The sequence below is a fragment of the Pleurodeles waltl genome, chromosome 12 (assembly GCF_031143425.1).
Source record: "Pleurodeles waltl isolate 20211129_DDA chromosome 12, aPleWal1.hap1.20221129, whole genome shotgun sequence".
Classification (NCBI taxonomy): domain Eukaryota; kingdom Metazoa; phylum Chordata; class Amphibia; order Caudata; family Salamandridae; genus Pleurodeles; species Pleurodeles waltl.
In genome coordinates, this window is record NC_090451.1 from 111,811,959 (window position 1) to 111,828,081 (window position 16,123).

Below are 16,123 nucleotides of genomic sequence, written 5' to 3' on the forward strand. Positions count from 1 at the left end.
CAATATGTGGGGGCCTGTTCCGAGCCCCTCCTGGCCTGGAGGAGTTTGGTCGGCCGTGGATTAAGTTTTTGCAGTGTTCACTTCCCCGACCCCAGCACTCATAGAACACTTGAGACTTGCAGGGCAGAGTGGTGGATCTTGTTAAGAAGTCTGGGCTTCTTGGTTTATGGGGAGTCTTGTCACTGGAAGCAGAGAGGTAAATATTTGCTGTGATCTGCTACTCAAAGAAAAGACCCTGATCTAACTTGAAAAGATGGGTTTTAAACAAACGCTAAATCTATCCACTCCACGGACACTGTGACCTTTTTTAAGCCTATCAGAGCCACACCAGGATAGTCTTTTCAGAGCCCAAGTAGCTCGCCGTGATTGTATAGTGGTTAGTACTCTGCGTTGTGGCCGCAGCAACCTCGGTTCGAATCTGAGTCACGGCATTGCGGGTGGCAATGTCACGGCAGTTGGGCAGCATTTTTATTCTCACTTCTTAATATTTACATGAGTTAAGAGCTTGAACCTAATTTCAAAGGTGAAATTAAATGTCTTTGAAGAACGCGTTAACAATGTTATTATTTATTTCACCTTTCTGCGCTTTTACGTTTGTGGCGGTCCTGATGTGAAAAGTATGAGCTACAGTTTGGTTTCACGGGACCCGGTCAGCAAGAGGGATGGATGTCTGTGTCTCCTGTACCTGCAGCGCCGAGGCTCCTGTACTGACGCGGAGTAGCTTTCAATGTTGAAAGGGATCCTGCTAGTCAAATATCAGTTTTTGCAGCAATTCAGGCCGCGAAGAAAAAAGGTCTAAAAATAAATATTTGTATAGAATGTAAGACTGAGCTCCCAAGGGTCTGAAAGAAAGAGGCGACGGAGAAGGACACTGAGAGGCACACTCACCCAATCAGCGTTTGGCTTCATCATCCCGCACCCGACGGATAACCGGGCAGCTAGAGGGAAAGTTTTAAAACTTAAGCCAAGTTTATTAGTCGTGGTCGAATCGTGAATTACACAATTACGCTCCTTTGTGGAATTTGGAGTAATGTGGGGAAAGACATCTACCCAAGAGCGGAGGAAAAGAGCGCGAGCAGCGGCTGTTGTGCCAGTTCTGTTGCATTTAGAGCGATTTTCTTGTGCAAAGTGTATATCAGGTTCCTTTCGGATCTGAGCGTGTATTTTGCACCAGGAAAATAGCCTTGTGTAATTCTGTACAACCTCGCATAATGTTGCTGTAATTTCGGGTGATTACACTGCAGTGATTTACACTGGTTACGCCCATCCCTACATTTGACTCATGTTTAACAGAGAGGTCTGTCCATCCATTGATCCATTCATTTGTCCATCCATCTTTTTGCCCGTGTGCCTGCTTATCTATCTGCTCACCTACCTGTGCGTGACTGTGAACCTGTCTAACAGAGTGTTGATGCCTGGCTGTATGCTTTGTTAACACTATAACGCTCATAGGGACATTGAGGAGGACATCTTGGCGCTATGGTTTTTTTTGGTATGAAGCAACCGTTTTCAAATCCTGACAGTCCACACAAAGTTGATCATATGTGATCCCATTTTCGTACCAACAGCTGCTTCTCTATATACTTATCGGTCCACGTCTATTACTACATGTGCTTTCTATTTACCTTTCTATTTCAATCTGGGTATCTGCCTTACTGCCTATTTCTGCCCATCTCTGTTTATGTTAACACTTTAAAGCCTACATGCTGACTACCAAGGTCTTTGTGGCGTGGTTCTTTCTAAAGCAGGCGCGTGTGATTTACAGCAGTTTCTGTGACGCTGATTATATCTCATCCATGATTTACTAACAGCTACATACCTGCCTTTCTGTCTACAAACCTGTACAGATGCATCGGTGCATGTGGCTTATTTATGACGATCTGTTTAACCATCTATCCGTCCTTCTATCTGTGCAACTGTCTTAATGTTCCCCCCTCTTTTATGTTGTTACAACACTATTTGTTAAACAAACCTTCACAGTCAGAAGGGCTTCCAGGCGCTGTTATTTATTAAAAAAAATGCAAAGAACACCAGTTTATGCAATGTTGATGACATTTACTTCACCCCTTTATTGTTGCATTAATGGGTTTTCAAGTCACAAAACGGGTCCCTGATGAAGCCCAAGTGGACTTCTGAGCTGCTGTAGCTCTGTGGGGTCTCCAGCTCTCCTAGGGCCTCAGATCTACCACTACAACACCAGCCTTACCCTAAGTTGTGCAGTAGATTTTTTTATTTTTTTATTTATTGGTATTTCAGATGGTACATATTATTCACAGGAGTGTAACAGGTTGCAGAGCTGTATGAATCTCCTTTCCATGACAACTTTTGAACAGTTACCCATTACTGCCATTATATTATGTTACCACCACGCTGAGGGCTGTTCCTTGCATAAATCTGTAAGCAGGCTTGTGATCTGTAGTGTGGGCCTCCTGTGGGTCTCCGGTTCAGTTCTGTATGCCCATGGAGCAGGGTGGTCGGTTCCCACCATTTCCAGCTCTGGCACGTCAGGTACTCATCATCTCTTATTACAACAAATAACAAGCAAGCCAAACAACTTGCCCAGAAACCGAGACCTAACTACGCATCGTGTGAGTGTGTCTACAGCTGTATGGGGCCCAGCCGGGGGGGGGGGAAGGGACCCAGGGGAACCCTCCCCAGTGTATGATCTTCCAGGGAGGTCTAGGAGAGGTGTGTTTGTCGTGCTCCTAACTCCGCAAGTTAAGAGGCCCATCTGCATCGTCATCATAGTCATGTCAGGAGTGTTCCATGCTCCCGCCACCTCTGCCCATAGGGGAGCTATCTGTCTGTTCCTCAGCCCTCTCATTTCTTCCCTCTGAAGTGCCCTTTCTTCTGCCTTGCCAAGGAAGTGATGTCTGCTTATAGCACGTGTCCTACTTTTATAATGTTTTCAGGGCACTTCGCCCACTTCATATCTAGCCAAAATCCTTTAGCACTGGGAGACCACGTGTCTGCTGAATATCTTACCTCCACCATTGGGGGTATAAAAGGTGTACTTTGGCTCTGTTGTAAATTATTATATAGGGCTCAATTTGGTTGGGTTGTGAATTGCTGTCAAGCTCCAAATCTCAGAATTCTCTTAGTCACACCTTTTTATGTCTTGCGTACACAGTGAATGTGCTGTGAGACTTATTGTTTAGAATTCAGTGGGCTTACAACACGCCCATAGCTTACTTACCATTAATTGTTTTCTATGTCACTCACATTTGCAATATTTCGATTGCTTAGCTCCCATAGACTGAATCTTCCTTTCTTGTGTTCATTCCTCCATGGAGGATGGACCAAGTACATGTGTTCTTTTCGTCTTTCAACAGTACGCTATTTTTTATATTTTAAAAGTGTTTTCGTATCATTCTTGGATGTGCAATGTGCTTTCCAACATTCATGACAAGCATACAGCTTATTTTTCACCCTAAACGCCGTCTCTATTGACACTTTAGTTACTTTCTCACACTGTATTCCTCTGCATGACTATACTCTACTCCCCTCAGTGCCACTGTACTCTACACTGTGCAACTCTATACCACTCCACTCTACTCAGTTCTACTCCACTCTAATCTACATTGTTCCACTCTATCACTCCACTCTATGCCACTCCACTATACGCCACTTCACTCCACTTTATGCTACTCCATTCTATGCCACTCCACCCTGTCACTCTCTGCTATGCCCCTCTACTCCACTCCACTCCACTCTACTCTATGCCACTTCCCTTCATTCCTCTCTACGCCACCCTACTTCATAGAATGCCACTTTATGTGACTCTATGCCACTCTGCTCTACATCACTCTAGAATACTCAACTGAACTCTACTCTTTACAATTCCACTCTACTTTACTCCTCTCCACTCTATGCCTCTCCACTCTATGCTACTCTACTCCAGTCTACTGTACACCACTTTATTTTATCCCATTCTACTCTACGCCACTGTACACCACTCAACTCTATGCCACTCTACTCCGTTGCACCCCTCTCTACTCTACGCTACTCTACTCCATGCTATTATACTCCACTCTAAGCCACTGTACTCTCCACCACTACGCTCTATTCCACTCTACTGTATGCCACTCCATGCCACTCTAATCCACCCCACAGAATGCCACTCTACTCTATGCCACTCCACTCAACTCCATGCCATTCCACACTTTTGCACTCTACCCTACTCTGTGCCTCTCCATTCCACTCCATGCTACTCCACTCTATCCCACTACGCTCTACTCTAGTTCACTCTATGCCACTCCACTTTACTCTCTCCCACTCTACTCTATACTACTTCATTCCATGCCACTTCACTGTACTCCACTCCACTCATCTCACACAATATCACTCAATGGCACTACATGCGCTCTACTCTATGCCACTCTACTGCACACTACTCTATGCTGTGCCACTCTACACTACTCTCCTGTAGGCCTTTCTACTCTATGCCACTTTTTTCTCTGCTCCTCTCTACACCACAGTTCACTCCATGCAACGCGACTGTATGCTACTCAACTCCACAACACTCTACTTCTTGCAGTCCGACTCCACTCCTCCTAATTCTTTGCCACCCCTCTCCATGACACACTGTTCTCTGACTCTATGCCATTCCATGCCACTTCACTCTACACCACACTATGCCACTCTACACCACACTACTTTACTCTATGCTACTCTATGCCATTCTATGCAACCTCACTCCTCTCTACCCCACTCTGCTCTATGCCACTCCATTCCTCACAATGCTATTCAACGCCATGCCATGGCACACCACTTCATTATATTCCACTGTATTCTATGACACATTACGTCACTCTACTCTTTGCACTTCAATCTACTCCCTTCTATGACCCTCCATTCATCACCACTCCATTGTTTGCTAGTCAAGTTTACGCCACTTCATTCCACACAATGCAACTCTAAAGCAGTATGCACCAAGCAGCTGAATGTGTCTGAAGAGACACCCAGAAAAGAAAAAAACAACAATATGTGGGGGCCTGTTCCGAGCCCCTCCTGGCCTGGAGGAGTTTGGTCGGCCGTGGATTAAGTTTTTGCAGTGTTCACTTCCCCGACCCCAGCACTCATAGAACACTTGAGACTTGCAGGGCAGAGTGGTGGATCTTGTTAAGAAGTCTGGGCTTCTTGGTTTATGGGGAGTCTTGTCACTGGAAGCAGAGAGGTAAATATTTGCTGTGATCTGCTACTCAAAGAAAAGACCCTGATCTAACTTGAAAAGATGGGTTTTAAACAAACGCTAAATCTATCCACTCCACGGACACTTTGACCTTTTTTAAGCCTATCAGAGCCACACCAGGGTAGTCTTTTCAGACCCCAAGTAGCTCGCCGTGATCGTATAGTGGTTAGTTCTCTGCGTTGTGGCTGCAGCAACCTCGGTTCGAATGCGAGTCACGGCATTGCGGGTGGCAATGTCACGGCAGTTGGGCAGCATTTTTATTCTCACTTCTTAATATTTACATGAGTTAAGAGCTTGAACCTAATTTCAACGGTGAAATTAAATGTCTTTGAAGAACGCGTTAACAATGTTATTATTTATTTCACCTTTCTGCGTTTTTACGTTTGAGGTGGTCCTGATGTGAAAAGTATGAGCTACAGTTTGGTTTCACGGGACCCGGTCAGCAAGAGGGATGGATGTCTGTGTCTCCTGTACCTGCAGCGCCGAGGCTCCTGTACTGACGCGGAGTAGCTTTCAATGTTGAAAGGGATCCTGCTAGTCAAATATCAGTTTTTGCAGCAATTCAGGCCGCGAAGAAAAAAGGTCTAAAAATAAATATTTGTATAGAAAGTAAGACTGAGCTCCCAAGGGTCTAAAAGAAAGAGGCGACGGAGAAGGACACTGAGAGGCGCACTCACCCAATCAGCGTTTGGCTTCATCATCCCGCACCCGACGGATCACCGGGCAGCTAGAGGGAAAGTTTTAAAACTTAAGCCAAGTTTATTAGTCGTGGTCGAATCGTGAATTACACAATTACGCTCCTTTGTGGAATTTGGAGTAATGTGTGGAAAGACATCTACCCAAGAGCGGAGGAAAAGAGCGCGAGCAGCGGCTGTTGTGCCAGTTCTGTTGCATTTAGAGCGATTTTCTTGTGCAAAGTGTATATCAGGTTCCTTTCGGATCTGAGTGTGTATTTTGCACCAGGAAAATAGCCTTGTGTAATTCTGTACAACCTCGCATAATGTTGCTGTAATTTCGCGTAATTACACTGCAGTGAGTTACACTGGTTACGCCCATCCCTACATTTGACTCATGTTTAACAGAGAGGTCCGTCCATCCATTGATCCATTCATCTGTCCATCCATCTTTTTGCCTGTGTGCCTGCTTATCTATCTGCTCACTGTGAGAAGGTAGCCTCTTTCTAGCCTTGTTACCCCCACTTTTGGCCTGTTTGTGAGTGTATGTCAGGGTGTTTGTCACTGTTTTCACTGTCTCACTGGGATCCTTATAGCCAGGCCTCAGTGCTCATAGTGAAAACACTATGTTTTCAGTATGGTTGTTATGTGTCACTGGGATCCTGCTGGTCAGGACCCCAGTGCTCATAGGTTTGTGGCCTATATGTATGTGTCACTGGGACCCTGTCACACAGGGCCCCAGTGCTCATAGGTGTGCATGTATATGTTCCCTGTGTGGTGCCTAACTGTCTCACTGAGGCTCTGCTAACCAGAACCTCAGTGGTTATGCTCTCTCATTACTTTCAAATTGTCACTAACAGGCTAGTGACCAATTTTACCAATTTACATTGGCTTACTGGAACACCCTTATAATTCCCTAGTATATGGTACTGAGGAACCCAGGGTATTGGGGTTCCAGGAGATCCCTATGGGCTGCAGCATTTCTTTTGCCACCCATAGGGAGCTCTGACAATTCTTACACAGGCCTGCCACTGCAGCCTGAGTGAAATAACGTCCACGTTATTTCACAGCCATTTTACACTGCACTTAAGTAACTTATAAGTCACCTATATGTCTAACCTTTACCTGGTAAAGGTTAGGTGCAAAGTTACTTAGTGTGAGGGCACCCTGGCACTAGCCAAGGTGCCCCCACATTGTTCAGAGCCAATTCCCTGAACTTTGTGAGTGCGGGGACACCATTACACGCGTGCACTACATATAGGTCACTACCTATATGTAGCTTCACAATGGTAACTCCGAATATGGCCATGTAACATGTCTATGATCATGGAATTGCCCCCTCTATGCCATCCTGGCATAGTTGGCACAATCCCATGATCCCAGTGGTCTGTAGCACAGACCCTGGTACTGCCAAACTGCCCTTCCTGGGGTTTCACTGCAGCTGCTGCTGCTGCCAACCCCTCAGACAGGCATCTGCCCTCCTGGGGTCCAGCCAGGCCTGGCCCAGGATGGCAGAACAAAGAACTTCCTCTGAGAGAGGGTGTGACACCCTCTCCCTTTGGAAAATGGTGTGAAGGCAGGGGAGGAGTAGCCTCCCCCAGCCTCTGGAAATGCTTTGTTGGGCACAGAGGTGCCCAATTCTGCATAAGCCAGTCTACACCGGTTCAGGGACCCCTTAGCCCCTGCTCTGGCGCGAAACTGGACAAAGGAAAGGGGAGTGACCACTCCCCTGACCTGCACCTCCCCTGGGAGGTGTCCAGAGCTCCTCCAGTGTGCTCCAGACCTCTGCCATCTTGGAAACAGAGGTGCTGCTGGCACACTGGACTGCTCTGAGTGGCCAGTGCCACCAGGTGACGTCAGAGACTCCTGCTGATAGGCTCCTTCAGGTGTTAGTAGCCTATCCTCTCTCCTAGGTAGCCAAACCCTCTTTTCTGGCTATTTAGGGTCTCTGTCTCTGGGGAAACTTTAGATAACGAATGCATGAGCTCAGCCGAGTTCCTCTGCATCTCCCTCTTCACCTTCTGATAAGGAAACGACCGCTGACCGCGCTGGAAGCCTGCAAACCTGCAACATAGTAGCAAAGATGACTACTGCAACTCTGTAACGCTGATCCTGCCGCCTTCTCGACTGTTTTCCTGCTTGTGCATGCTGTGGGGGTAGCCTGCCTCCTCTCTGCACCAGAAGCTCCGAAGAAATCTCTTGTGGGTCGACGGAATCTTCCCCCTGCAACCGCAGGCACCAAAAAGCTGCATTACCGGTCCCTTGGGTCTCCTCTCAGCACGACGAGCGAGGTCCCTCGAATCCAGCGACGCTTCAGCCCAAGTTTGGTGGAGGTAAGTCCTTGCCTCACCTCGCTGGGCTGCATTGCTGGGAACCGCGACTTTGCAGCTACTCCGGCCCCTGTGCACTTCCGGCGGAAATCCTTTGTGCACAGCCAAGCCTGTGTCCACGGCACTCTAACCTGCATTGCACGACTTTCTAAGTTGGTCTCCGGCGACGTGGGACTCCTTTGTGCAACTTCGGCGAGCACCGTTTCACGCATCCTCGTAGTGCCTGTTTCTGGCACTTCTCCGGGGGCTACCTGCTTCAGTGAGGGCTCTTTGTCTTGCTCGACGTCCCCTCTCTCTTCAGGTCCAATTTGCGACCTCCTGGTCCCTCCTGGGCCCCAGCAGCGTCCAAAAACACCAAACGCACGATTTGCGTGTAGCAAGGCTTGTTGGCGTCCTTCCGGCGGGAAAACACTTCTGCACGACTCTCCAAGGCAAGCGGGATCCGTCCACCAAAGGGGAAGTCTCTAGCCCTTTTCGTTCCTGCAGAAACCTCAGCTTCTTCTGTCCAGTCGAAGCTTCTTTGCACCCGCAGCTGGCATTTCCTGGGCATCTGCCCATCTACGACTTGCTTGTGACTTTTGGACTTGGTCCCCTTGTTCCACAGGTACCCTAGATTGGAAATCCACAGTTGTTGCATTGCTGGTTTGTGTCTTTCCTGCATTATTCCTCTAACACAACTATTTTGTCCTTAGGGGAACTTTAGTGCACTTTGCACTCACTTTTCAGGGTCTTGGGGAGGGTTATTTTTCTAACTCTCACTATTTTCTAATAGTCCCAGCGACCCTCTACAAGGTCACATAGGTTTGGGGTCCATTCGTGGTTCGCATTCCACTTTTGGAGTATATGGTTTGTGTTGCCCCTATCCCTATGTTTCCCCATTGCATCCTATTGTAACTATACATTGTTTGCACTGTTTTCTAAGACTATACTGCATATTTTTGCTATTGTGTATATATATCTTGTGTATATTTCCTATCCTCTCACTGAGGGTACACTCTAAGATACTTTGGCATATTGTCATAAAACTAAAGTACCTTTATTTTTAGTATAACTGTGTATTGTGTTTTCTTATGATATTGTGCATATGACACTAAGTGGTACTGTAGTAGCTTCACACGTCTCCTAGTTCAGCCTAAGCTGCTCTGCTAAGCTACCATTATCTATCAGCCTAAGCTGCTAGACACCCTATACACTAATAAGGGATAACTGGGCCTGGTGCAAGGTGCAAGTACCCCTTGGTACTCACTACAAGCCAGTCCAGCCTCCTACACTCACCTACCTGTGCGTGACTGTGAACCTGTCTAACAGAGTGTTGATGCCTGGCTGTATGCTTTGTTAACACTATAACGCTCATAGGGACATTGAGTAGGACATCTTGGCGCTATGGTTTTTTTTTGGTATGAAGCAACCGTTTTCAAATCCTGACAGTCCACACAAAGTTGATCATATGTGATCCCATTTTCGTACCAAAAGCTGCTTCTCTATATACTTATCGGTCCACATCTATTACTACATGTGCTTTCTATTTACCTTTCTATTTCAATCTGGGTATCTGCCTTACTGCCTATTTCTGCCCATCTCTGTTTATGTTAACACTTTAAAGCCTACATGCTGACTACCAAGGTCTTTGTGGCGTGGTTATTTCTAAAGCAGGCGCGTGTGATTTACAGCGGTTTCTGTGACGCTGATTATATCTCATCCATGATTTACTAACAGCTACATACCTGCTTTTCTGTCTACAAACCTGTACAGATGCATCGGTGCATGTGGCTTATTTATGACGATCTGTTTAACCTTCTATCCGTCCTTCTATCTGTGCAACTGTCTTACAGTTCCCCCTCTTTTATGTTGTTACAACACTATTTGTTAAACAAACCTTCACAGTCAGAAGGGCTTCCAGGCGCTGTTATTTATTTAAAAAACTGCAAAGAACACCAGTTTATGCAATGTTGATGACATTTTCTTCACCCCTTTATTGTTGCATTAATGGGTTTTCAAGTCACAAAACGGGTCCCTGATGAAGCCTAAGTGGACTTCTGAGCTGCTGTAGCTCTGTGGGGTCTCCAGCTCTCCTAGGGCCTCAGATCTACCACTACCACACCAGCGTTACCGCAGTAGATTTTTTATTTTTATTATTTATTGGTATTTCAGATGGTACATATTATTCATAGGATTGTAACAGGTTGCAGAGCTGTATGAATCTCCTTTCCATGACAACTTTTGAACAGTTACACATTACTGCTATTATATTATGTTACCACCACGCTGAGGGCTGTTCCTTGCATAAATCTGTAAGCAGGCTTGTGATCTGTGGTGTGGGCCTCCTGTGGGTCTCCGGTTCAGAGCTGTATGCCCATGGAGCAGGGTGGTCGGTTCCCACCATTTCCAGCTCTGGCACGTCAGGTACTCATCATCTCTTATTACAACAAATAACAAGCAAGCCTAACAACTTGCCCAGAAACCGAGACCTAACTACGCATCGTGTGAGTGTGTCTACAGCTGTATGGGGCCCAGCCGGGGGGGGGGAAGGGACCCAGGGGAACCCTCCCCAGTGTATGATCTTCCAGGGAGGTCTAGGAGAGGTGTGTTTGTCGTGCTCCTAACTCCGCAAGTTAAGAGGCCCATCTGCATCGTCATCATAGTCATGTCAGGAGTGTTCCATGCTCCCGCCACCTCTGCCCATAGGGGAGCTATCTGTCTGTTCCTCAGCCCTCTCATTTCTTCCCTCTGAAGTGCCCTTTCTTCTGCCTTGCCAAGGAAGTGATGTCTGCTTATAGCACGTGTCCTACTTTTATAATGTTTTCAGGGCACTTCGCCCACTTCATATCTAGCCAAAATCCTTTAGCACTGGGAGACCACGTGTCTGCTGAATATCTTTCCTCCACCATTGGGGGTATAAAAGGTGTACTTTGGCTCTGTTGTAAATTATTATATAGGGCTCAATTTGGTTGGGTTGTGAATTGCTGTCAAGCTCTAAATCTCAGAATTCTCTTAGTCACACCTTTTTATGTCTTGCGTACACAGTGAATGTGCTGTGAGACATATTGTTAAGAATTCAGTGGGCTTACCACACGCCCATAGCTTACTTACCATTAATTGTTTTCTATGTCACTCACATTTGCAATATTTCGATTGCTTAGCTCCCATAGACTGAATCTTCCTTTCTTGTGTTCATTCCTCCATGGAGGATGGACCAAGTACATGTGTTCTTTTCGTCTTTCTACAGTACGCTATTTTTTATATTTTAAAAGTGTTTTCGTATCATTCTTGGATGTGCAATGTGCTTTCCAACATTCATGACAAGCATACAGCTTATTTTTCTCCCTAAACGCCGTCTCTATTGACACTTTAGTTACTTTCTCACACTGTATTCCTCTGCATGACTATACTCTACTCCCCTCAGTGCCACTGTACTCTACACTGTGCAACTCTATACCACTCCACTCTACTCAGTTCTACTCCACTCTAATCTACATTGTTCCACTCTATCACTCCACTCTATGCCACTCTAATCTATGCCACTCCACTATACGCCACTTCACTCCACTTTATGCTACTCCATTCTATGCCACTCCACCCTGTCACTCTCTGCTATGCCCCTCTACTCACTCCACTCCACTCTACTCTATGCCACTTCCCTTCATTCCTCTCTACGCCACCCTACTTCATAGAATGCCACTTTATGTGACTCTATGCCACTCTGCTCTACATCACTCTAGAATACTCAACTGAACTCTACTCTATACAATTCCACTCTACTTTACTCCTCTCCACTCTATGCCTCTCCACTCTATGCTACTCTACTCCAGTCTACTGTACGCCACTTTATTTTATCCCATTCTACTCTACGCCACTGTACACCACTCAACTCTATGCCACTCTACTCCGTTGCACCCCTCTCTACTCTACGCTACTCTACTCCATGCTACTATAGTCCACTCTAAGCCACTGTACTCTCCACCACTAAGCTCTATTCCACTCTACTATATGCCACTCCATGCCACTCTAATCCACCCCACAGAATGCCACTCTACTCTATGCCACTCCACTCAACTCCATGCCATTCCACACTTTTGCACTCTACCCTACTCTGTGCCTCTCCATTCCACTCCATGCCACTCCACTCTATCCTACTGCGCTCTACTCTAGTTCACTCTATGCCACTCCACTTTACTCTCTCCCACTCTACTCTATACTACTTCATTCCATGCCACTTCACTGTACTCCACTCCACTCCATCTCACACAATATCACTCAATGGCACTACATGCGCTCTACTCTATGCCACTCTACTGCACACTACTCTATGCTGTGCCACTCTACACTACTCTCCTGTAGGCCTTTCTACTCTATGCCACTTTTTACTCTGCTCCTCTCTACACCACAGTGTCACTCCATGCAACGCGACTGTATGCTACTCAACTCCACAACACTCTACTTCATGCAGTCCGACTCCACTCCTCCTAATTCTTTGCCACCCCTCTCCATGACACACTGTTCTCTGACTCTATGCCATTCCGTGCCACTTCACTCTACACCACACTATGCCACTCTACACCACACTACTTTACTCTATGCTACTCTATGCCATTCTATGCAACCTCACTCCTCTCTACCCCACTCTGCTCTATGCCACTCCATTCCTCACAATGCTATTCAACGCCATGCCAAGGCACACCACTTCATTATATTCCACTGTATTCTATGACACATTACGTCACTCTACTCTTTGCACTTCAATCTACTCCCTTCTATGACCCTCCATTCATCACCACTCCATTGTTTGCTAGTCAAGTTTACGCCACTTCATTCCACACAATGCAACTCTAAAGCAGTATGCACCAAGCAGCTGAATGTGTCTGAAGAGACACCCAGAAAAGAAAAAAACAACAATATGTGGGGGCGTGTTCCGAGCCCCTCCTGGCCTGGAGGAGTTTGGTCGGCCGTGGATTAAGTTTTTGCAGTGTTCACTTCCCCGACCCCAGCACTCATAGAACACTTGAGACTTGCAGGGCAGAGTGGTGGATCTTGTTAAGAAGTCTGAGCTTCTTGGTTTATGGGGAGTCTTGTCACTGGATGCAGAGAGGTAAATATTTGCTGTGATCTGCTACTCAAAGAAAAGACCCTAATCTAACTTGAAAAGATGGGTTTTAAACAAACGCTAAATCTATCCACTCCACGGACACTGTGACCTTTTTTAAGCCTATCAGAGCCACACCAGGGGAGACTTTTCAGAGCCCAAGTAGCTCGCCGTGATCGTATAGTGGTTAGTACTCTGCGTTGTGGCCGCAGCAACCTCGGTTCAAATCCGAGTCACGGCGTTGCAGGGGGCAATGTCACGGCAGTTGGGCAGCGTTTTTATTCTCACTTCTTAATATTTACATGAGTTAAGAGCTTGAACCTAATTTCAACGGTGAAATTAAATGTCTTTGAAGAACGCGTTAACAATGTTATTATTTATTTCACCTTTCTGCGCTTTTACGTTTGTGGCGGTCCTGATGTGAAAAGTATGAGCTACAGTTTGGTTTCACGGGACACGGTCAGCAAGAGGGATGGATGTCTGTGTCTCCTGTACCTGCAGCGCCGAGGCTCCTGTACTGACACGGAGTAGCTTTCAATGTTGAAAGGGATCCTGCTAGTCAAATATCAGTTTTTGCAGCAATTCAGGCCGCGAAGAAAAAAGGTCTAAAAATAAATATTTGTATAGAAAGTAAGACTGAGCTCCCAAGGGTCTGAAAGAAAGAGGCGACGGAGAAGGACACTGAGAGGCGCACTCACCCAATCAGCGTTTGGCTTCATCATCCCGCACCCACGGATCACCGGGCAGCTAGAGGGAAAGTTTTAAAACTTAAGCCAAGTTTATTAGTCGTGGTCGAATCGTGAATTACACAATTACGCTCCTTTGTGGAATTTGGAGTAATGTGGGGAAAGACATCTACCCAAGAGCGGAGGAAAAGAGCGCGAGCAGCGGCTGTTGTGCCAGTTCTGTTGCATTTAGAGCGATTTTCTTGTGCAAAGTGTATATCAGGTTCCTTTCGGATCTGAGCGTGTATTTTGCACCAGGAAAATAGCCTTGTGTAATTCTGTACAACCTCGCATAATGTTGCTGTAATTTCGCGTAATTACACTGCAGTGAGTTACACTGGTTACGCCCATCCCTACATTTGACTCATGTTTAACAGAGAGGTCCGTCCATCCATTGATCCATTCATCTGTCCATCCATCTTTTTGCCCGTGTGCCTGCTTATCTATCTGCTCACCTACCTGTGCGTGACTATGAACCTGTCTAACAGAGCGTTGATGCCTGGCTGTATGCTTTGTTAACACTATAACGCTCAGAGGGACATTGAGGAGGACATCTTGGCGCTATGGTTTTTTTTGGTATGAAGCAACCGTTTTCAAATCCTGACAGTCCACACAAAGTTGATCATATGTGATCCCATTTTCGTACCAACAGCTGCTTCTCTATATACTTATCGGTCCACGTCTATTACTACATGTGCTTTCTATTTACTTTCTATTTCAATCTGGGTATCTGCCTTACTGCCTATTTCTGCCCATCTCTGTTTATGTTAACACTTTAAAGCCTACATGCTGACTACCAAGGTCTTTGTGGCGTGGTTATTTCTAAAGCAGGCGCATGTGATTTACAGCGGTTTCTGTGAAGCTGATGATATCTCATCCATGATTTACTAACAGCTACATACCTGCCTTTCTGTCTACAAACCTGTACAGATGCATCGGTGCATGTGGCTTATTTATGACGATCTGTTTAACCTTCTATCCGTCCTTCTATCTGTGCAACTGTCTTACAGTTCCCCCTCTTTTATGTTGTTACAACACTATTTGTTAAATAACCTTCACAGTCAGAAGGGCTTCCAGGCGCTGTTATTTATTAAAAAAACTGCAAAGAACACCAGTTTATGCACTGTTGATGACATTTACTTCACCCCCTTATTGTTGCATTAATGGGTTTTCAAGTCACAAAACGGGTCCCTGATGAAGCCTAAGTGGACTTCTGAGCTGCTGTAGCTCTGTGGGGTCTCCAGCTCTCCTAGGGCCTCAGATCTACCACTACAACACCAGCCTTACCCTAAGTTGTGCAGCAGATTTTTTTTATTTTTTATTTATTGGTATTTCAGATGGTACATATTATTCACAGGATTGTAACAGGTTGCAGAGCTGTATGAATCTCCTTTCCATGACAACTTTTGAACAGTTACCCATTACTGCTATTATATTATGTTACCACCACGCTGAGGGCTGTTCCTTGCATAAATCTGTAAGCAGGCTTGTGATCTGTGGTGTGGGCCTCAAGTGGGTCTCCGGTTCAGCGCTGTATGCCCATGGAGCAGGGTGGTCGGTTGCCACCATTTCCAGCTCTGGCACGTCAGGTACTCATCATCTCTTATTACAACAAATAACAAGCAAGCCAAACAACTTGCCCAGAAACGAGACCTAACTACGCATCGTGTGAGTGTGTCTACAGCTGTATGGGGCCCAGCCGGGGGGGGGGGAAGGGACCCAGGGGAACCCTCCCCAGTGTATGATCTTCCAGGGAGGTCTAGGAGAGGTGTGTTTGTCGTCCTCCTAACTCCGCAAGTTAAGAGGCCCATCTGCATCGTCATCATAGTCATGTCAGGAGTGTTCCATGCTCCCGCCACCTCTGCCCATAGGGGAGCTATCTGTCTGTTCCTCAGCCCTCTCATTTCTTCCCTCTGAAGTGCCCTTTCTTCTGCCTTGCCAAGGAAGTGATGTCTGCTTATAGCATGTGTCCTACTTTTATAATGTTTTCAGGGCTCTTCGCCCACTTCATATCTAGCCAAAATCCTTTAGCACTGGGAGACCACGTGTCTGCTGAATATCTTACCTCCACCATTGGGGGTATAAAAGGTGTACTTTGGCTCTGTTGTAAATTATTATATAGG

General features: G+C 46.2%; 1 non-coding gene across 1 annotated transcript; it reads left to right on the forward strand.

The window, feature by feature from the left end:
- The first annotated feature begins 13,444 nt into the window (after positions 1 to 13,444).
- On the forward strand, positions 13,445 to 13,516 carry TRNAH-GUG (transfer RNA histidin (anticodon GUG)). The gene has a single exon. It is a non-coding gene; the product is annotated as a tRNA-His (tRNA).
- Positions 13,517 to 16,123: the final 2,607 nt, after the last annotated feature.